We start from the raw sequence: 22343 nt of genomic DNA on the forward strand, positions 1-22343 counted from the left end.
CACTGAAGATCTATGCAACTGGAAACTCCAGGGGCAAAGCCAAGCCATCTGCACTTTAACTAACTCTCCAGATTACCTTGATAGATGATAAAGTTTGAGAGCTACTAACCTAAGCAAAGCAGGTGCAGCTTATGTGGTTTTAATAGTCATACCACCTAATGCATCTGCAATTTCCTACTCACCCTTTTTGGGACAGTTTTCATGGCTTTATTTAAACACAAACTGTGCACAGGAATTGTCTATTCATTTTCTTCACCAAGCAGCGTGGCATTGGGATTGGTGACTCTGATGGCCAGCTAGGCTGCTCTGTCCATGATGGTTTTGCAGGTCTTGGAGGAAACATGGTGAGCAATCTCAGCCCAGAGATTTGTGGCACATCAGTGGTACCTCCAGCTCCTTGACACTGTGGACTGGGATCTTCCAGAAGCCACTGGGCAGGCAGCATGTGCTTTGTTTTCTTGTCACTCTCATAGCCAATGTTAGGCATCAATATCTGGCCCTTCAATCTCCTCTGCACCCTGATTTCAGTATCTGTGGATTTTTATCAGTTATGCTTAATTTTGACATAGTGTTCTGACTGGTACTGGATGAACTTTTTGGTCCTCTTTTTGATGACTTTAGGCTTCATGAGGAGTCTAGGATGGCCATGATGCCAAGTAGAAGGCTGCCACACCACCTCACAGGCAGCACCAAGGCAGAGCCTACTCATGCTTTAAGAGTCAATTTGATCATCAGTTCTCCCATGAAGACTTCCTTCTTTTCACTCAACTTCATTTACTGCTGGGTAAACCACTTCCCTTGTGAGGTGGAGTGTGTTCTGTTTCACAGCTATTCCAATTTATGTGTGCAACTGCCTAACTACACTGTGAGACACTTGGAAGATTAGAAATTCTCTGAAAGATTATTTTAACTTTTTTTCTTGTCTCTTTATCTACATGCACACACCCGACTTCTATAAAGGAGACCACAGAATAGAATAGGAAACCATTGTTTAAGGTTCATTGGCTATTTCCACCAATGGGCATCTCTCTTTGGCTGTCTCGTCACAAAGTGGTATTGCAGACTTTGCTTCAGATATCAGAGCAACAGATCTATCCTGAGCTTTCAAGAGAAGGGGGCTGGTTGTCAGAAAATTGTCAGTGCCTGATGCTGCAGATACTTAATTCTCTGCTCCGTGACTGTGACTCTCCTGTTCAATGGATCAATCAAACCTGTGGTTGATTATCTTTTCAGTCTGACAGATTCAAAGATTTTTCACTTAGGAAAAATCTAAGCTACTAAAATAAACTTTGAAGCTGCCTGTGTAAGGGCAATAGCTTCTGTATAACCCAGGGACAGTCCCTGACTCCTCTCTACCAGAATGTGCTATGAGTCGGGCTAGGGCTAGACAGCCCTTTGCTGTGGACTCAGAAAAGGAGGCCCAGGGATAGCCAGCGCAGATGGCAGAGGGAGGACTCTACTTTCTACCTTCTTCTACTGTCTCCATGGTGAAAAAGAGATTGGACAGTGGCTTCCAGGTTTGTGTGTCTATCTGGAAAGTGGCGAATTGCAAAGACTTCCCAAGTGGCTAATGGGCTGAGTCCCACTGTAATTCCTTTACCTAAGTATACCCCTCCCCCTACTGCCAATGGCTAGGACAGTGCTCATTATAAATTTTAAAAAAAATTATAGTTCAGCTTTAACTACTGTAAATTCCAGGGTTTGGGGCACTGCACTCTCTGAAATAATTTCCCCCTTTCCTGCAGTTTGGATTGGAGACTAGACTTTCTTGAGCAGTCTTAATTTTAAAAAGAGAAGCAAGCAGCCTGCAGCTGCATTAGTTTTTCTCCAGACCAGAAGCTTGTATATAAACCATGTGATGAAGCAGCAGATGGCAAAGTTACAACCTTTGTATCTAAGACTTAATAGAAGCCATGATCAACTACAGTAATGGACTGTCTTGTAACCCAAATGGATGCTTTTATTGTGCTCCAATGGGCTTCTCACTAGTTCTGCCTCTGTTAATTGTGACAAAAATCACTATAATTGAACACATTGAACAATAAATCTTTGGCCAATATCCTTTAGATATAATTTGCATGACTGAATGCCCTCCTTTGAGTATCACTTTAAGAACTAAAAAGGGAAGAAAAAAGATGACTCTGAGAAATCTGAATAAGCATGAGTTAGATGATAATGGACTTCAACGAGAGAGCTAGACCATGGTGGGATACTTGGTATTCAGCCCAGCTCATCAGGGTTCTGGCAGTCAGGAATTCTGGGACATAGATTTTCTTCAGTAAAACTCTTAATTTATGTCCATAATAGGCCGATTAAGGTTGTGGCAATGGAGTGATATGATTATCAGCTCAGCTTCTTCAGTCTAAAATTATAGATCCCATGAGCCACATATCTGTATGATGCTGCCGGATGTGAACCTTGCGCAGTATGGTGAGTGGATGCCCCTCCAGTGCAAGGACCTGAGATTAATAGAAAAGCCCTGCCTTTTGTCAGATATTATAATCAGGAAGATGAAAGTATCCTCTGTAATACAATTTTTGCTCCTCCATCTAGGATGCTGCAATTAAAGTTTCTGGACAGAGGATGGGACATGAATAATGGCAGAGCCCAGCATTAGCACAACACTCCATTCATCACTGCTGAAGGGCAAACGTATAACCCTCAAACGATCCCAGGAAGAGGAAAGAAAGAGGAAGTGCCAGCCAGTGGAGGATATGAGTCTCTGTAGAAGGGACCTCATATTTTGGACTTGAACATACATAGTAATATTTATAATATGACCATCATGGACAGCTGATTAATAACATGATTGACATGCGGATGTTTCCCAGGCAGGCATCTGGTGTCATGCTCATGTGCTCCCTATTCATCAAAGGCCATCTACAGGACCAAGGCTGAGTGGAATCCAGGCTTAGACTCATCACTCACAGCAAGCTCTTTGCTTTTATTTCAGTCTCCCCTTAACCGCAACATGGTTGCACCACGTCGTTGGCTTATGGTTTGTAGGGTAGAGGCTAGAGATCTGATTTTTATTGTTTCCTAATCAGGAAAGAATATTCTGAAGACCTCTAGCTCAAGTCAGAATAAATACAAAGTCTTGACTTCGGAAATGGTAAAGAGAGTTCAATTTAAATTAAGTCCCCAGTCAGGGACAGGGCGAAGAAAGAGGACTTGGTCCCCTGGAAGAGACCAGAATGATCTGTGTGCCCTAAGTGAGCTCAGAGAGTTCCTAGAAGGCAAAGGGAGTACAAGGCAGGAAAACCAAGGCAGAAGTCCTGTCCTAGGGTCGACACTGTAGGGCAGACGCAGAAAGGGGAGCTGTGACTGGGAATCAGCTTGTTGACCCTAGGCAGATCCAGTGCTGCAGCCAAAAGGATCAGATCCAAGCACCACCTTGTCAAGATGGAAGGCTGATGTACTTCCTGCCCCTGCTGCATTGGGACTGCACTGTAAAAGTGTCATTAGATATTCTTCCAGCTGGGAGGGACTGGGCAAAGCAACACCAGAGACATCTGGCAGGCACTGACCACATGTGCAGTTTTACCTGGAAGGCTGTCATGTTTTGGGAATCAGAGGGAAGGGCTGCTCTGATCTACTGCCCATGGATTGGAGAAGAGGCTGATTATGACCCAGGTAGTAGGAAATGGGAGAACTGACACCTGTAAAATGAATTTTCTGGATACTTCAGTGTTCATGCTATGCCAGGCATGAACTGGCACAGCTGAGTCCCTGCTCTAATTCAGTTCCCCAGAGACACAGCAGCCTGATTTGTGTCTCCTGTTGCCTCCTGTCTTCAATTCAACCATGGAATTTTAGAAGATAGTTACCAAACAGGTGGCTTTTTTGACTTACTTGTTTACCTGACTCAATGATAGCTAGTTTGTACTTATTTTGGATTCTTTGAGCTATGAGGTTTAAAAAGGGAATTAAAATGGTCAAAGTCCAGAATGACAGCACTCTGAAGGTACACTGGGGATATAAAATGCATCATTTTCTGTTTTTGAGAAGTATTCTTTTCTCTTTGTTGCCCACTGAAAGCTGAAAGTTTACCATTTCCAGTGGGACTAGAATCTTGTTTCTATTGGTTTTTGCATTGTGTGGCTCAGACCTAGTTGGGGATGAAACTTGAAATAAAGCTGCTGTGAGCTGGGTTGCACATGCTGTTTCTTAGACTTCCCCTGATGGAACCTTGTTTGGAGAGAATTATAACTGAAAGGGAAACAAATTCCCTCTGGCAAGAAGCTTGGCTTAGAAATGCTCATTTGGGGAAGCTCGTTTTTTGGTGTGTGTGTGTTTGCTGCTTAAATAAAGTCAGTGCTATAAATCAATGTTTGGGAGTGCTAGGGAAGACCAAGTAAATAAACAAAACCTCCCACATTTCTTTTGCCAACAGAAGTGACCTAGAGGTTTTCTACAAGAATAAAGGAGAAGGGGCATCATTTCCTGCATATAGAAAATTAACTATTTCACTAGTTTATATACAAGCACATTTTTTCTTTGAAAATACCCAGTACTGAAATCTTGTGCCTTTTACAAGGTTGAAGCTTCAAAAATATTAAGTACAAATAACAGCATTAGGATTAGTTCTTCCCCCAAACCCACCATCTGGCTAAAACTGTTGAAAAAGAGAAAAGCCACTCTTGACATGAGGGAACCAGCTTGACATTTCCAGTTAGCTCAAAGTGTTCTCCTCTTGGACATTGATGATCTCACAGAATATCAGCATCAGATGAGGATACTTTGTGACTTCGGTGCAGTGGGAAAAAACAAGATAATTTCATAATTTTGTCTAAAGGCAGACAAAAGGAAACCACAAAAACATCAAACATCCTCTGATCTTGGCTAATCTATCACAGCATTAGCTTCAATCTGTTCCTCTTGACTTATAGACATGATTTATTAACCGAGATGATAACCAACCTCTAACTCCTGATTACTGTAACCTTCCTCCAAGTCTACTGACCCACTCACTCCCAAGTCTTGTAATTAATCCTTTCTTACACTTTCTCACTGAGATGCCCCATGGCATCTTCCCTCACTGTCAGAAGCACTATTCCCAACTGGCCCAACTACAGATGCATTTCGGGTGTCTGCTGGGAGGACAGTGACACTCTTCACTAGGTTTTCAATGGCTAATCCTCCCAGCCCATCTTTCCTGAAAACAGAACTTTGATGCTGTGGCTAGTAGCACCCTGTTGGTCCTCAGGAAGCCTGGCCTCTCATCTAGCCCAGTATGACTTAAGATTGATCTCAGCAAATATTAGGTCCAGTATGGGCATGAGAACCAAGTCTGGGCAGAGTGACTGGAGGGAAATGGACTTATTGTGTTACCTTTAATCAGAAGTACATCCTTTAATGATTATATAACATTTAGTTGTGTGAAAAGTTCTTTTCTTTTCTTTTTTTTTTTTTTTTAATTTAAAACGTTTCACTCCCAGGAGAGGGCGAAAGCTGAGGAGCCTGGTATGCTTTTTCTTCCTTTCACTCCATTCGTTATATCTTAGGATATTAAAACATACTATAGTATTTTGGATCCGGATTATTACTATTTAAAAATTTTATGCCATGTTGCTTTTTTTCAAGGATGATTTTTGATGTATGCCTTGCTTCATTAAAAATATTCAAACCTGGGCCAGGTGGTTGGCCTAGTGGTTAACACGGTAGTTAGGATGCCCATGTCCTATGCCCCAAGTTGGGGGTTCAACTCCTGGCTCTGGCTCTTGATTCCAGCTTCCTGCTAGTATAGACCCTGGCAGCGAGTGCTGATGGCTCAAGTGGGAAAGTTTCTATTACATATATAAGTGACATAGATTGAGTTCCTAGCTCCCGGATTCAATCCCTAGGCCACATTGGGCATTTACGGAATAAACCATCAGTTGTGAACCCTTTCTCTCTCTACCTCTCAGACACTTAAATAATCAAAGAACATATCCAAAACAATACAAGGGGGCTTCAAAAAGTTCATTAAAAATTGAATTAAAAGATAATGCACATTTCCCACAAACTTTTGGCAGGCCCCTCATGTCTTTCTTTTCTCCCTACCTCCTTCTTATTTCTTTCCTTTTCTTCCTCTTTTCCCTATTTCACTCCTTGTTAACATGGCTCACTAGCATTTCTTCAATGCTTTATGCTTTTTCCTTTTCACACAAACAGTAATTCTGGGTCACATTCTTTCCTCAAAACTCTATTGATATGCTTCTTTATCTTTTTTTAAAAATTAATTTATTTATTTGGAAGGCAGAGTTAGAGAGAGGCAGAGGCAGAGAGAGAGGGAGAGAGAGGTCTTCTATCCACTAGTTAACTCTCTAGGTGGCTGCAACGGCCTGAGCTGTGCCGATCCGAAGCCAGGAGCTTCTTCTGGGTCTCCCAAGTAGGTGCAGGGGCCCAAGGACTTGGGCCATCTTCTACTGCTTTCCCTGGCCATAGCAGAGAGCTGAATTGGAAGAGAACAGCCGGGACTAGAACCAGTACCCATATGGGATGTTGGCACTTCAGGCTAGGGCTTTAACCCGCTGTGCCACAGTGTTGACCCCTCTTTACCCCAACAAACTGTTTTAGGGAAAAAAAAAGTCTCAGGCTAAACTGATATTTGTTTTCTCAACGTATATTTAAAAACAATTCTAATTTTAAAACATGTAAAAACTCTCTTGGAAAATCTATCAGTTTGCTTCTTGAAGAAATTGTGCAGTCAGCTGAACTATCAGTGAAAGTTCCAAAAAAAGATAGCAACATACATTATTTCAAATGATGCATAATTAAAAGCCTAATCCTCACCAGCACTTGATATTGATGGTAATTTTAATTTCATTTACTTGTTTAAGATTTACTTTATTTATTTGAAAGGCAAAATTAGAAAGAAAGAGAGGCCTTCATCTGCTGGCTCACTTCCCAAATGGCCACAATAGCTGGGGCTGGGGTTGGGCGAGGCTGAAGTAAGGAATCCTGGAACTCAACCCAGCTCTCCCACATGGGCAGCAGGAACTCAATCACTTGAGCCATCATCTGCTGCCTCCCAGGGTGTACATTAGCAGGAAGCTGGAATGAGGAGCACAGCATAAACACAAACCCAGACACTCTGACTGATAAGGGAGGAAAGCCTCCTAAGCAGTATCTTAACTGCTATGCTAAAGGCCCGCCCCCAAATCTATTTTTTGGTTGGATTTCATTATGAGAAAGTGCAGGTTGCAGAGAATACTTTCAAACCTTGAAGACATTATTATAGTATTCAGTTACTAATGCTGAATGGTTTTTCACATTAAAGTCTATTGTCTAAGACCACTGAATCAGAGCAAATAGACCCACTTATATTCAGACACATGGTTGAAATGTTACGTGTAATAGCAACATAAGCTGTTGACCGTAATTTCTCATTGCCAGGGAGACTGTATGTTTTACAGTTTCATTCTGTTGCTTGGGATCAGAGTTATAGCTTTTATACTCTGATATTTCCCAGAGCCTCAAGGCTGCTTCTGTTTGTATACATGGGTCCTGTGGCAGACAGAAGGGGTATGTACTATATACTCTAGTCTGTTTTTCATATGATTTTTAGGTACCACACAAAACTCCTCCATCATTCAAAAAAAAAAAAAAAGAGAATCTATTTGCAAATTGATTCATGCAAATTGCTTCCTCTTGGCCTTCTACTACTTCATCACTTGTAGATAGATGTGTTTGGATCTCATTTTGGCACCATTTGTTATTCATAAAACATTCATCACACTCACATGGTATGGACTTCTGATGATTTTGGTCTACTGTTAAAAAATATTGCCTTTAGATTAGAGGCTTCTTATGAAACATTAAAACTGGTTTTAATGACATTTCACTTAGTAACTTTTCATGTGTGCCATGTTTAGGAAATGTCAAGGGTTCTTGTTATAGTGAGTTTGAATGACCCTTAGTGGTTCTCTGAATTTGGCAGGGCCCATCTGGACATTCAAAGACTTCAGCATATGGGCCACTGCATATCCAGTAATCACTTGATAGATTTAAACTGTAACTAGCATTCACATCACTCAACGGCCCTGGCTTTTCCATTGGTCCTTTTAGTTGGCAGCAGGTCTCAGAGCAGATTTTTTTCCTTTGGCCTTGATGCATGTGAGGTAGGAGAAGCAGGATAAATTGGGCTTCCCATATGATTCTTCAAGGTCTTTAGGCCAGAATGTCAAAATCCTTATGGAACACAGTGTAGAAGCCCCACTGTATAAAGCTCATTTAAGTAAGTGGAAAATGAATATGTAAGGAATTACATCAAAGCTATAATAAGAAAGGACGATGAAATCTCAGCAGAGAAAGTTGATGTTTTGGAGATTTTTGTCTTTGTTTCACTTCATGAGTTACCAGAAAGTTCATTTCCATGCACACTTAGGTGTGTACTTCAAACCCACTATTCTCTGTATCTGGTATCTTTTGATGCCAAACTACAGGGACACTTTTAAGATGAAGCCCAAAAAGCTCAGAAACTTGCTGACTTGTAATTAACAATAGTGTTACTACATTTTGAATCTCATGGGGCTTTACTTGGCATCTGAAATTATATAATTGTCATTATATCTTTTATAAAAATCAATAATGTGTCTGCATTATTATTATTTTGTTTAGTTGTTCTATGAGGTTTCTGAGGGATATGGAGCAGCAACTATTCTTCTATGGGAAATGAGAAAATTAAGAGTCTGTTGTGAAAGCTCTGAGATTTTGTTCTACAGGTGAACTAGCAAGTTAGCCAGATACTGCTTTCTTCATGCTGGTAGAAGACACAAAACCTGTAGATCAAGTACAAAGGCAGCATGAGCGTGGGATAGCCTTCATTTTTCCATGCACTCCAAGTCCAATGGGGGAATACAGATGGGTCTAGATGGGTAGTAGACCTGCAATGGGTTATGTTACAAGACATGAATTTACTGTTTTTTGCAATAAGTGGTAAGCAAACCTGCTCTTTTCCTGGATAGGGACATTACCTGATCTTTCAAAGTTGCTTGGGGCAAACACAACTCAGAGAAATGGCCGTGATGAGGAGCCATCAAGGTCCTAGCATTCTTAGCAAATCCATCAAGAATGTGCAGGGCCAATGAGGACTGAATCTCCCAAAAGAGACAGGGGTGGTTAAATGATATTCTGACACTGATACTAACACAAGGATGAATACTAAACACAATAGTAATTTAGAGAGCATTAACCCTATATAAGAGATTGTGTAACTGTTTTCTGTGATGCAATCATCTTAGCTTTGTGGGATGGAGTTTGAAGTTGGTCAGTGTCTTTGGGGTGCTCCACTTGGTAGGAACACTCAGGTACCATAAAGTTACACTTGCTAGTCACTCTGATTTCAGTCTCCTTTTTTTGTTTCTACTTGACTTTGAGTGGACTAGCCATGCTGTGACCCTCTTGTTCTCTATGAGGTGAGACTGGAATAGGCTTCCTGGGAAACATCTCAGAATTCTAAGAAAAGCTGAATGACTGCTTCTAGTTCTCTCTTCCTTTTGTAGGAAACTGTGGGCCCAGGGAACCCTTACCCATCAGTGCTGTGCTGACTTGGAGGAAGAAGGAAGGATTTTATGATTGAAGTGAGACTGTTCTTCTATTTTGGTTTTCATTCAGTTCTGCAAACCATGTGGTGTCTCAGGTTTGTTGCCAAATATTTGGATTTTCAAAAAGATGTTCTGTTCTGTGGATAGCTGCTAGTTGAACTTTCTATGTCTCTCTCTGTGTTGCAGGTGGCGAGTAAAAGTGAGACTTCCTATTCTGCCATCTTGCTGATGCTACCCAGTTTCATCAGCTTTTGCTTCACATATTTGAAGGTATGTTGTTAGATGTTTACATAAATTGCTAGGTATTCTTGAAGAATTGGCACTCTTGCCATCATATTGGGTCCTTCTTCATACCCACTTTTATTATGAAGGTTTGTCTGGTATTAAGATAGTTACTCTGGGGTTGGCTGTGTGGCACAGCAGGTAAAACCTCCTGTAATGCTGGCATCCCATACAGTAACCAGTTTGTGTCCCCACTGCTCCACTTTTGATCCAGCTCCGTGCTAATGGCAAGAGAAGAGCAGCTGAGGATGGCCCAAGAGTTTGTGCCCTGCCATCCATGTGGGAAACATGGAGGAAGCTCCTGGCTCCTGGCTTTGGCCTGGCCCAGTGTTGTCCAGTGTGGTCACTTTGAGAATGAACCAGTGGATGGAAGATCTGTCTTTCACTCTCAGTAATTATTTGAAATTAATAAGTAAATCTTTTAAAAAAAAGGATAGTTACTCCATCTTTCATTTATTTATCTTTGCTTTTCTCTTCTTTCATTTTCTGTCTTTAAACTTAATTTCCTTACAGATAGCCTATTTTTACAAAATTAACTCATAATAGTCTATCTTCAAAATGATATTATACTGCTTCATGGATAAAGACTTTACAATTATAGACTCTCAATTTCTTTTGTATGCTGTTGTCATACCTTTTACTTTTTTTTTTTAATTATTTGAAAGGCAGAGCCACAGAGAGAGACAGAGGGAGGGAGGGAGGGAAGGAGGTGTGTGTGTGAGAGAGAGTGAGATTGAGCAAGAGAGAAAGAGAAAGAGAAAGAGAAAGAGAGAGAGAGAGAGAGAGAGAGAGAGAGAGAGAGAGAGAGAGAATCTTCCATTGCTGGTTCACTCCCCAAATGGCTACAATGGCTGGGTCTGGGCCATGCCAAAGCTAGGAGCTTTTTCCTGGTCTTCCACATGAGTACAGGGGCCCGAGTACCTGGGCCATCTTCTGCTGCCTTCTCAGGCACACTAGCAGGGAGCTGGATTGTAAGTGAGGCAGCTGGGTCTCAAATTGGTGCCCATATAGGATACTGGCATTACAGGCAGAGGCTTGGCCTTTTATGTCACAGCGCTGGATGCCTCCTTATTTATTTATTTATTTACTTACTTATTTACTTATTTTTAAAGATTTTATTTATTTGAAAGGCAGAATTACAGAGAGACAGACAGACACTTTGTACTGGCTGGTTCACTCCCCAAATAGTCACAACAATGATACTGTGCCAGGTTGAAGCCAGGATCCAGAAACCATTCTGGTCTTCCACTTGGGTGGCAGGGTCCCTAAGCTATCTTCCACTACCTTTCCTGGCACAATAGGAGGCCAAACCTGCTATAACACAACGCTGGGCCTTTTACTTTTTATATGCTAGAAACATGCAATGAATTGCTACTGTTTTTGTTATGGAACAGTAAGAAAATATTCATTCAATTTCAACTTCATCTATTCTACTTCTTATATTCTTGCTTTTTTTTTTTTTTTTTTTTTTTTAGCTCTGATACATTATTTCTGCCTGCCTGAAGATTTTTAACATTTCTTACATAGTAGGTCTGGTGGCAATAAATGTCTTCAATTTTTGTCTGAAATGTCTTTTTTTTTTTAATTTTTGAGATTGTTTTGCCGGATATTGAACTGTGGGCTGATATCACTATTGATAATATCTTCTGGTTTGGCAATTTCTGATAAGAAGTCTGCTGTAATTCTTATTTTAATTTTTCTGTATATACTTTTTTTATACCTGGCTGTCATTTGACAATGCTTTGTTTTTGGTAGTTTTAATATAATGCCTACGTTTTTGTTAATGGCATTTATCATATTTGTTGTTCCCCGAGCTTCCTGGATATGTTGCTTCAGACTGTCATTGATTTTATTATTCATTTATTTGAACGTCAGAGAGACAAAGACAGAGATAGACAGAGATATCCATCTGCTAGTTTACTCCCCAAATGCCCACAAATTCTCAATTAGGGCTGGGCCAGGATGAAGCTGGGGACCAAGGACTCAGTCTGGGTTTCCCATGTGGGTGGCAAGGAAGGACCCAAGTATTTGAGCCATCACCTGCTGCTCCCTGAGTGTACATTAGCAGGAGGCTGGAATTGGGTACAGAGCTGGGAATGTGGATGTCCAACAGTGTCTTTTCTGTTATGCCAAATGCTGCCTGTACTTCATTGTTAGTTTTAGAAAACTGGCCATTATTTCTACACATAGTATTTTTTCTGCAACTTTATCCTCTTGAATATTGTCCTCTAGCTTTTGGATGTTGTGATCTGAAATTTTTCATTTTTTTTTCTTGTTTGATTTCAGTTTGGGTAATTGCTACTGATCTTACTTCAAGTGTACTTATTCTCTACTCAGTGGTGTTGAGTCTACTCATGAGCTACAGAAGGCATTCTATTCCTCTGCCATTGTTTCATTTATTTCTGTCATCTCTCTGATGAAATTGCCCCTATGATCTTAGGTGTCTTCTATCTTTCAGTTAGAACCTTTCACATATTAATCAAAGTTGTTTTAAATTCCCTGTCATATATTTCCAAGGACTGGGGAAGAAGCTGGGATTTGTTTACATTTTGAGAAGTGCTTTGAGCTGCCTGCCCCATGTAAGTTTATAGACAGCTATCAGAGATGAGCAAGCTCACGTGGCAAGCTTGCCAGGAGTAAAATGAAAATAAATAAGCAGAATAAATATTGTTTGTTAGAAAATGATTCTTATTAAAATACTCGAATGCAGTAACCCTAATTCTAACAACTCTAAATTCATAATTTCTGCGTCACAAGAGCTCTTCTAGTTTTTTTTTTTTTTTGACAGGCAGAGTGGATAATGAGAGAGAGACAGAGAGAAAGGTCTTCCTTGTTGCCGTTGGTTCACCCTCCAATGGCCGCTGCGGCCAGCACATCGTGCTGATCCGAAGCCAGGAGCCAGGTGCTTCTCCTGGTCTCCCATGTGGGTGCAGGGCCCAAGGACTTGGGCCATCCTTCACTGCCTTCCCAGGCCATAGCAGAGAGCTGGCCTGGAAGAGGGGCAACTGGGATAGAATCCGGCACCCTGACCAGGACTAGAACCCGGTGTGCCGGCGCCGCAAGGCGGAGGATTAGCCTGTTGAGCCACGGTGCTGGCCGAGCTCTTCTAGCTTTTATATAAATGTTCAAAGCACTAATGTAAGTATAATTTTAAGGAGTAACTATAGTTTTTATTCAGTTTGTTAAAAATGTTTTTTTGTCATAATCTTTCTAATTTCCATATTTATTTATTTATTTGACAGGTAGAGTTATAGACAGTGAGAGAGAGACAGAGAGAAAGGTCTTCCTTCTGTTGGTTCACTCCCCAAATGGCCTCCATGGCCGTTGCTGTACCAATCTGAAGCCAAGAGCCAGGTGCTTCCTCCTGGTCTCCCATGCAGGTGTAGGGGCCCAAGCACTTGGGCCATCCTCCACTGCCTTCCTGGGCCACAGCAGAGAGCTGGACTGGAAGAGGAGCAGCCAGGACTAGAACTGGCGCCCACATGGGATGCTGGCACTGCAGGTGGTGGCTTTACCTGCTACAGCACAGTGCTGGCCCCTCCATATTTCTTTAGAAAATGCCCCTAAGTCTTCACTGCATGACCAGACAACTAACATCAAGCTCTGCTGTACCCAACCAACAATGGGTGGGAAGAAGAAAAGTGCCACCTGTGGGACTCTCCTAAGTACCCAGCACAACTGTGAAGTGAGCAGGGCTATGGCTGGTGGGTACTGAACATGCCTATGACCCAGAGATCTTACCAGAGAGAAAAACCCATGTACCCTACTAGCAATGAATCTGGTTGGGAGGACAGAACTCGATCTAGGTGGCTGGAACACATGCAAACATAGAGGCCCTGGGAGCTCCTTGGCTCCCCTGCTGTCAGGATGTGCTAACGGGGCACAATGGACTCACTTGTACTGCTCAACCTTAAGAGTGCTGGGATCTGAGACTGAGAAAACACTGTGACCATGTGACAGGAGGCAAGGAGCAGCTGGGATCTGGGTAATCACAGAGTGCTGCAGCATACTCTCAGAGCTCCTTGGTTGCCTAGAGCTGCCCACAGCAGATGGAACAGTGCTTGCAGGAAGAGCTGCACAGATCATATGTACAGTTCATATGGCGGTGTGGATGAGTGATAAATACACTAGGGGCTAACACTAGGTACTTCTCAATTTGGAGGAGGAGTGGTCGCAACAACAGAGGTGATCATTCATCATCATCCAGTTAACAGAAGAAAGCTAGCACACCCAAATTGTGTGTTACCCCAATACTCACCCCATCTTGGAGCACTGACGAGAACTCCCTAGCTAAACTCACCAGACACCTCTTATTATTCACTGAAAGTACAGACATTCCACTGAACCACAGAGACATGGTTCAAAGATTGAAAAACTATTAAATAAAAAGAGAAACATTGTACAAATGGCTAAAAATAAATGTAAAAATTCAAGAAACAAGAATAAAGAAGATACTATGGCCTCCACAAAGGAATACAACATTTCAATACTAGAATGTGATGATGAAGAGATTGAGAAAATGCTGGAAATGGAATTAAAAAAATTAATCATAGGTTTACTCAAAAGTAATCATAAGCAAATCCATGAGCTTTCATTCATATATGATATGAATAAATTTTTTTCCCATGAAATAGATTTTAAAGAGAAATCAAAATGAAAGATCTCTATGAGTGAGATCCCAGTAGAAAGAATGGGCCATCAAAGGAGGAGGTACCTTTCTCTGAAGGGAGGAGAGAACTTCCACTTTGACTATGACCTTGTCTAAATAAGATCGGAGTCGGAGAACCCAAAAGGCTTCCATAGCCTTGGCAACTCATGACAAGAGCCTAGGGAGATTACTGATGCCATAAACAAAAGTGTCAATGGTTAAATCAACAACAGGAGTCACTGTGCAATTACTCCCCATGTAGCATCTCTGTTCTTAATGTGTTGTTCAATGTGAATTAATGCTATAACTAGCATTCAAACAGTACTTTACACTTTGTGTTTCTGTGTGGGTGCAAACTGTTGAAATCTCTACTTAATATATACTAAATTGATCTCCTGTATATAAAGAGAATTGAAAATGAATCTTTTCGTGAATGGAATGGGAGAGGGAGTGGGAGTTGGGAGGGTTGCGGGTGGGAAGGAAGTTATGGGGGGGGGGAAAGCCACTGTAATCCATAAGCTATACTTTGGAAATTTATATTTACTAAATAAAAGTTTAAAAAAAGAGAGAAATCAAAATGAAACACTAGAAATGAAGAATTCAATAGATCAAATAAAAATGCAGTAGAAGGACTTAATGACAGAGTTGGTGAGGCAGAAGAAAGAATATATGAATTAGAAGATGAATCTCTAGAAATTTTACAGTCATACCAAAAACAAGAAGTTACTAGAAAACTTAAAAACAGTGTTAGAGATATCTGGGATACTATCAAATACCCCAACATGCGGTTCTTAGGAGTGCGGTGTCTGAAGGAGTAGAAAAAGAGAAGGGAATAGAAGGCCTACTTAGTGAAATGATTACAGAAAACTTCCCTATCTTGGAGAAAGAAAGCAAAGTCTAAGTACAGGAAGCACAAAGAACTCCAGAATAGATATGACTAGAAAAAATTTTCACCATGACACACTGTAGTCTAATTTTCCACAGTAATGCATAAAGAAGATTCTAAAATGTGCACAAGAGAAATGAGATTATCTTCAGAGGATCTCCAATTAGACTCACAGCTGACTTCTCATCAGAAACCCTAAAGGCTAGAAGACAATGGCAAGATATAGTCCAAATCTTAAGGCCATAAAACAAGTCTCAGCAAATTAAAAAAAAATCACAATCCTACCATGCAACTTCTCTGATCACATTGGATTACAGCTTGAAATCAACATTGCAAGAATCTCAAGAACATATGCAAACACATGGAGACTGAACAACATACTCCTAAATGAACAGTGGGTTATAAGAAAAATCAAAAGAGAAATAAAAAAAATTTCTGGAAATGAATGAAAATGATATTACTTCACATCAAAGCTTATGGGGTACTGCAAAAGCAGTGTTAAGAGGAAAGTTTATAACAATTAGTGCCTATATCAGAAACTGGAAAGTCACCAAATAAATGAGCTATCAATGTATATTAAGGACCTAGGAAAAAACAACAAACCAAATCACAAATTAGTAGGAGGAAAGAATTAAAATCAAGGAAGAAATAAACAAAACTGAAACAAAAAATACAAACGATCAATGAAATTAAGAGCTGTTTTTTTTTGAAAAAATAAACAAAATTGACACACCATTGGCCCAACTAACCAAAAACAAGAAGACTCAAATCAAAAAATCAGAGATGAAAAAGGAAATGTAACAACAAATAACACAGAAATAAAAACAATCATTAGGATTTACTACAAAGAGCTGTATGCCAACAAATCGGGACACCTAGTAGAAATGGATAAATTTCTCCACATACAACCTGCTAAACTGAGTCATGAAGACATAGAACACCTAAACAGACCAATAACCAAAATGGAGATTGAATAAACAATAAAGATCCTCCGAGCAAAGAAAAGCCCAGGTCCTGATAGCTTTATGGCTGAATTCTACCAGACATTTAAAGAACTAATTCCAATTCTTCTGAAGCTATTCAAAACAATTGAGAGGGAGGGAATCCTTCCAAACAACTTCTATGAAGCCTGCATCACCTTAATCCTAAGCCAGAAAAAGACATGATAGAGAAAGAGAACTATACACCAATACCACTGATAAACATAGATGCAAAAACCCTAAACAAAATACTAGCCAATTGAATCCAACTACACATCAGAAAAATTATTCACCTGGACCAAGTGGGTTTTATCCCTGGTATGCAGGGATGATTCAAAATATGAAAATCAATAAATGTGAAAGCCACATTAACAAGTTGAAGACCAAAAACCATATGATTATCTCAACAGATGCAGAGAAAACATTTGAAAAAATACAACACACTTTTATGATGAAAACTATAAACAAATTGGGTATAGAAGGAACATTCCTCGACATAATCAAAGTGATTTATAACAAACCCATAACCAGCATCCAAATGAATGGGGAAAAATTAGAGGCATTCCCATTAAGATCTGGAACCAGACAAGGATGCCCACTCTCACCATTGCTATTTAATATAGTCCTGGAAGTTTAAGCCAGAGCCATCAGGCAAGAAAAAGAAACCAAATGGATACAAGCAGGGAAGAAAGAAGTCAAACTATCCCAATTTGCTGATGACATGATTCTATATATAGGGAACCCGAAAGACTCCATGAAAAGAATACTAAAATTCATAAAAGAGTTTGGTAAAGTGGCAGATATAAAATCAACACACAAAATCAACAGCCTTTGTATATACAGAAAATGCCACAATTGAGAACAATTTTTTTTTTTTAAATTTGACAGGTAGAGTGAGACAGTGAGAGAGAGAGAGAGACAGAGAGAAAGGTCTTCCTTCCGTTGGTTCACTCCTCAAATGGCCGCCATGGCCAGAGCTGCACCGATCTGAAGCCAGGAGCCAGGAGCTTCTTCCTAGTCTCCCATGCGGGTGCAGGGGCCCAAGCACTTGAGCCATCCTCCACTGCCTTTCCGGGCCACAGCAGAGAGCTGGACTGGAAGAGGAGCAGCCAGGACTAGAACTGGTGCCCATATGGGACACTGGCGCCGCAGGCAGAGGATTAACAAAGTGAGCCACGGTGCTGGCCCTGAGAAAGAACTTCTAAAATCAATCCCATTTGCAATAGTTATGAAAAAGTTTAAATACCTTGGAGTAAATTTAATCAAGGACTTCCAAAGATCTCTATGATGAAAATTACAAAACATTAAAGAAAGAAATAGAAGGAGACATAAAAAGGAGGAAAAACCCTCTATGCTCATGTTTGGTTCAATCATCACCTTCAAAATGCCTACACTACCGAAGACAATTTATCGATTCAATGCGATTCCAATCAAAATACCAACAACATTCTTCTCAGATCTAGAAAAAAATTATGCTAAAATTCATATGGAAACACAAGAGACCCTGAATAACTAAACCATTCTTAAACAACAAAAACAAAGCTGGAGGTATCACAATACCAGAGCTCAAGACACACTATAAAGCAGTTATAATCAAAGCAGCCTGGTATAGGCACAAAAACAAACAGGTACACAAATGGAACAGAACAAAACAGATGTGTAGACCAATGGGGAAAAATAGAAACCCCAGAAATAAATCCAAGCATCTACAACCAACTTATCTTTGACAAAGGAGCAAAAATAACTCCTGGAGCTAAGACAGTCTCTTCAACAAATGGTGATGGGAAAACTGGATCTCCACATGCAAAAGTATGAAACAAGACCCCTACCTCACACTTTATAGAAAAATCCACTCCAAATAGATCAGAGACCTACATCTATGACATGATACCATCAAATTACTGGAGAACAATTAACAAGTGGGATTACATCAAACTGAGAAGCTTCTGCACTGCAAAAGAAATACCCAACAAAGTTGTGAGGCAACTGATAGAATGGGAGAAAATATTTGCAAAACAATGCAACTGATAAAGGACTAACTTCCAAAATCTATAAAAATCTCAGGAAACTCAACAACAACAAAACAAATAATCCAATTAAGAAATGAGGAAAGAAACTGAACAGACATTTCTCAAGAGGGGAAATTCAAATGGCCAATAGACTCATGAAAAATATTTAGGATCACTTTCCATCAGGGAAATGCAAATCAAAACTACAATGAGGTTTCACCTCACCCCTGTTAGAAAGGCTCATATACAGAAATCAACAAACAATAAATGCTGGTGAGGATGTGGGGAGAACGTTACCTTAATCTACTGTTGGTGGGAATGTAAACTGGTACAGCCACTGTGGAAGACAGTATGGAGATATCTCAGAATGCTGAATATAGACCTACCATATGACCCAGCCATTTCACTCCTTGGAATTTATCCAAAGGAAATGAAATCAGCATGTGAAAGTGATCTGTACCCCCATGTTCATTTCAGTTCAATTTACAATAGCTAAGATATGGAATCAACCCAGATGTCCATCAACTGAAGACTGGCTAAAGTAATTATGGTATATATACACCATGGAAACTACATAGCAATAAAAAAAATGAAGTCCTGTCATTTGCAACTGGAAACCATTACACTGTTAAAAAGAACAAATACCATATGGTCTCTCTGATCTGTGGTAACTAACAGAGTACTTAAAATATAATCCATAAGAAGCCGGCGCCGTGGCTCAATAGGCTAATCCTCTGCCTGCGGTGCTAGCACACTGGGTTCTAGTCCCGGTCGGGGTGCCGGATTCTGTCCCAGTCGCTCCTCTTCCTGTACAGCTCTCTGCTGTGGCCCGGGAAGGCAGTGGAGGATGGCCCAAGTGCACCTGCATGGGAGACAAGGAGGAAGCACCTGGCTCCTGGCTTTGGATCAGCGTGGTGCACCGGCCATAGCACACCGGCCACAGTGGCCATTTTGGGGTGAACCAATGGCAAAGGAAGACCTTTCTCTCTCTCTCTCTCTCACTGTCCACTCTGCCTGTCAAAAAAATATAATCCATAAGAAAGTTTATAGCAATTGGTACCTCCATCAAGAAACTGGAAAGGCACCACATAAATGAACTCTTTATGCACCTCAAGGATCTAGAAAAACAGAAGCAAACCAAACCCAAATCCAGTAAAAGAAAAGAAATAATTAAAATTGGAAAAGAAATCAACAAAATTGAAACAAAAAACCCAAAAGGTCAGCAAATTGAAGAGCTGTTTTTTTGAAAAAATAAACAAAATTGACAGACCATTGGCCCAACTAATCAAAAAAAGGAGAGAGAAGACTCAAATCAATTAAATTAGAGATGGTAACGGAAATGTAATAACAGACACAACGGCAATAAAAAGAATCATCAGAAACCACTACAAAGAGCTTTATGTGAAGAAATTGGGAAACCTAGAAGAAATGGATAGATTGCTGGACACATACAACCTACCTAAACTGAGCCATGAAGACACTGAAAACCTAAACAGATCCATAACCATGAAAGAAATTGAATCAGTAATAACGCCCTCCCAACAAAGAAGAGCCCAGGACTGGATGGCTTCACTGCTGAATTCTACCAGACATTTAAAGAAGAACTAACCCCAGTTTTTCTCAAATTATTCAAAATAACTGAAAGGAAGGGAATCCTTTCAAAGTCTTTCTATGAAGCCAATATCACCGTAATTTCTAAACCTGGAAAAGATGCAACAGAGAAAGAAAACTATAGACCTATTTCCCTGATGAACATAGATGCAAAAATACTCATCAAAAACCTGGCCAATCGAATCAAACTACACATCAGAAAGATCATTCACCTGGACCATGTGGGATTTATCCCTGGTATTCAGGGATGGTTCAACATTTGAAAATCAATGTGATACATCACATTAACAAATTGAGAACCAAACTATACATGGTAATCTCAATAGATGCAGAGAAAGCATCTGACAAAATACAACACCCTTTTATGATGAAAATTCTAAGCAAACTGGGTTTAGAAGGAACATTCCTCAACATAATTAAGGCAATTTATGACAAACCCATGGCCAGCATTATATTGAATGGGGAAAAAGTTGGAGGCATTTTCATTGAAATCTGGCACCAGATAGAGATGCCCACTCTCACCACTACTATTAAATATGGTCCTAGAATTTTTAGCCAGAGCCATTAGACAAGAAAAAGAAGTCACAGGGATACAAATTGGAAAGGAGGAAATCAAACCATCCCTATTTGCAGATGACATGATTCTATATATAGGGGATCCAAAAGACTCCACTAAGAGACTATTGGAACTCAGAGAAGAATTTGGTAAAGTAGCAGGAAACAAAATCAATACACAGAAATCAACATCCTTTGTATACACAGACAATGCCATGGCTGAAAAAGAACTTCTAAGATCAATCCAATTCACAATAGCCACAGAAACAACCAAGTACCTTGGAACAAATTTAACCAAGGATGTCAAAGATCTCTATGATGAAAATTATAACACATTAAAGAAAGAAATAGAAGACAAAAAATGAAAAAATCTGCCATGTTCATGGATTGGAAGAATTAATATCATCAAAATGTCCATTCTTCTGAAATCAATTTATAGATTCAACACTATACCAATCAAAATATCAAGACATTCTTCTCAGATCTAGAAAAAATGATGCTGAAATTCATATGGAGGAACAGGAGACCTCAAATAGCTAAAGCAATCTTACACAATAAAAACAAAGCCGGAAGAATCACAATACCAGACTTCAAGACATACTACAGGGCAGTTATAATCAAAACAGCCTGGTACTGGTATTAAAAACAGATGGATAGACCAATGGAACAGGATAGAAACACTGGAAATCAATCCAAACATCTACAAACAACTTATATTTTATAAAGGAGCTAAAACAAACCCCTGGAACAAGGACAGTCTCTTCAACAAATGGTTCTGGGAAAACTGGATGTCCATATGTCAAAGTATGAAGCAAGACCCCTACCTTACACCCTTTACAAAAATCCATTCCACATGGATTAAAGATCTAAATCTATTCCACGACACCATCAAATTAATCGAGAGCATAGGGGAAACCCTTCAAGACATTGGCACAGGCAAAGAATTCCTGGAAAAGACCCCAGAGGCACAGATAGTCAAAGCCAAAATGAACTAATGGGATTACCTCAAATTGAGAAGCTTTTGCAATGCAAAAGAAATAGGAAAGTGAAGAGGCAACCGACAGAATGGGAGAAATTATTTGCAAACTACTCAATTGATAAAGGATTAATAACCAGAATCTATAAAGAGATCAAGAAGTGGAGTTACAGTAACAAAACAAACAACCCAGTTAAGAGATGGGCTATTGAGGTGAATTCTTTTCTGAGAGGGTTCGTTCTGAGAGGAGGAGCGTGGTGGGGGCAAGAGGCACGGAGTCACCACACAGACCCCAGGAGTCGGGTGAAAGCAGGCCTGAGAAGAGCAGCCTGCAGATTCATTTATTTCAGTTGCTACAGCTGCTTATATAGCCAAGGCAGCCAATCCGGTCAAGGGGAGGTTTATGCCCTAACCAATCACAGCCTGTTGCCAGTCAGGCTCTGTTGCCACGCAGTTTCTGAAACCACCCAAACACGGCCTGTTGTCAGTCAAGCTCTGTTGTCATGTGGTTTCTGAAGCCATCCAATCACGGCCTGTTGCCAGGCAGTTTCTGTTGTCAGTGGCCATCTTGGCATGACCTTCTCACCTCAGTGGCCATCTTGGCACGACCTTTTCACCTTCTCATTCTACCACAATGGGCCAAGGACCTTAACAGGCATTTTTCAAAAGAAGAAATCCAAATGGCCAACAGACACATGAAAAAATGCTCAGGGTCTCTAGCCATCAGGGAAACGCAAATCAAAACCACAATGAGGTTTCACCTCACCACAGTTAGAGTGGCTTACATACAGAAATCAACAAACAACAAATGCTGGAGAAGATGCAGGGAAAAGGGAACCATAACCCACTGTTGGTGGGAATGTAAACTG

General features: G+C 40.3%; 1 pseudogene; it reads right to left on the reverse strand.

Annotated features, from left to right (window-relative positions):
* Positions 1 to 239: 239 nt before the first annotated feature.
* Positions 240 to 1915, reverse strand: LOC133771251 (large ribosomal subunit protein eL32-like; annotated as a pseudogene).
* Positions 1916 to 22343: the final 20428 nt, after the last annotated feature.

This window comes from Lepus europaeus, chromosome 12, assembly GCF_033115175.1.
Source record: "Lepus europaeus isolate LE1 chromosome 12, mLepTim1.pri, whole genome shotgun sequence".
NCBI classification, from domain to species: domain Eukaryota; kingdom Metazoa; phylum Chordata; class Mammalia; order Lagomorpha; family Leporidae; genus Lepus; species Lepus europaeus.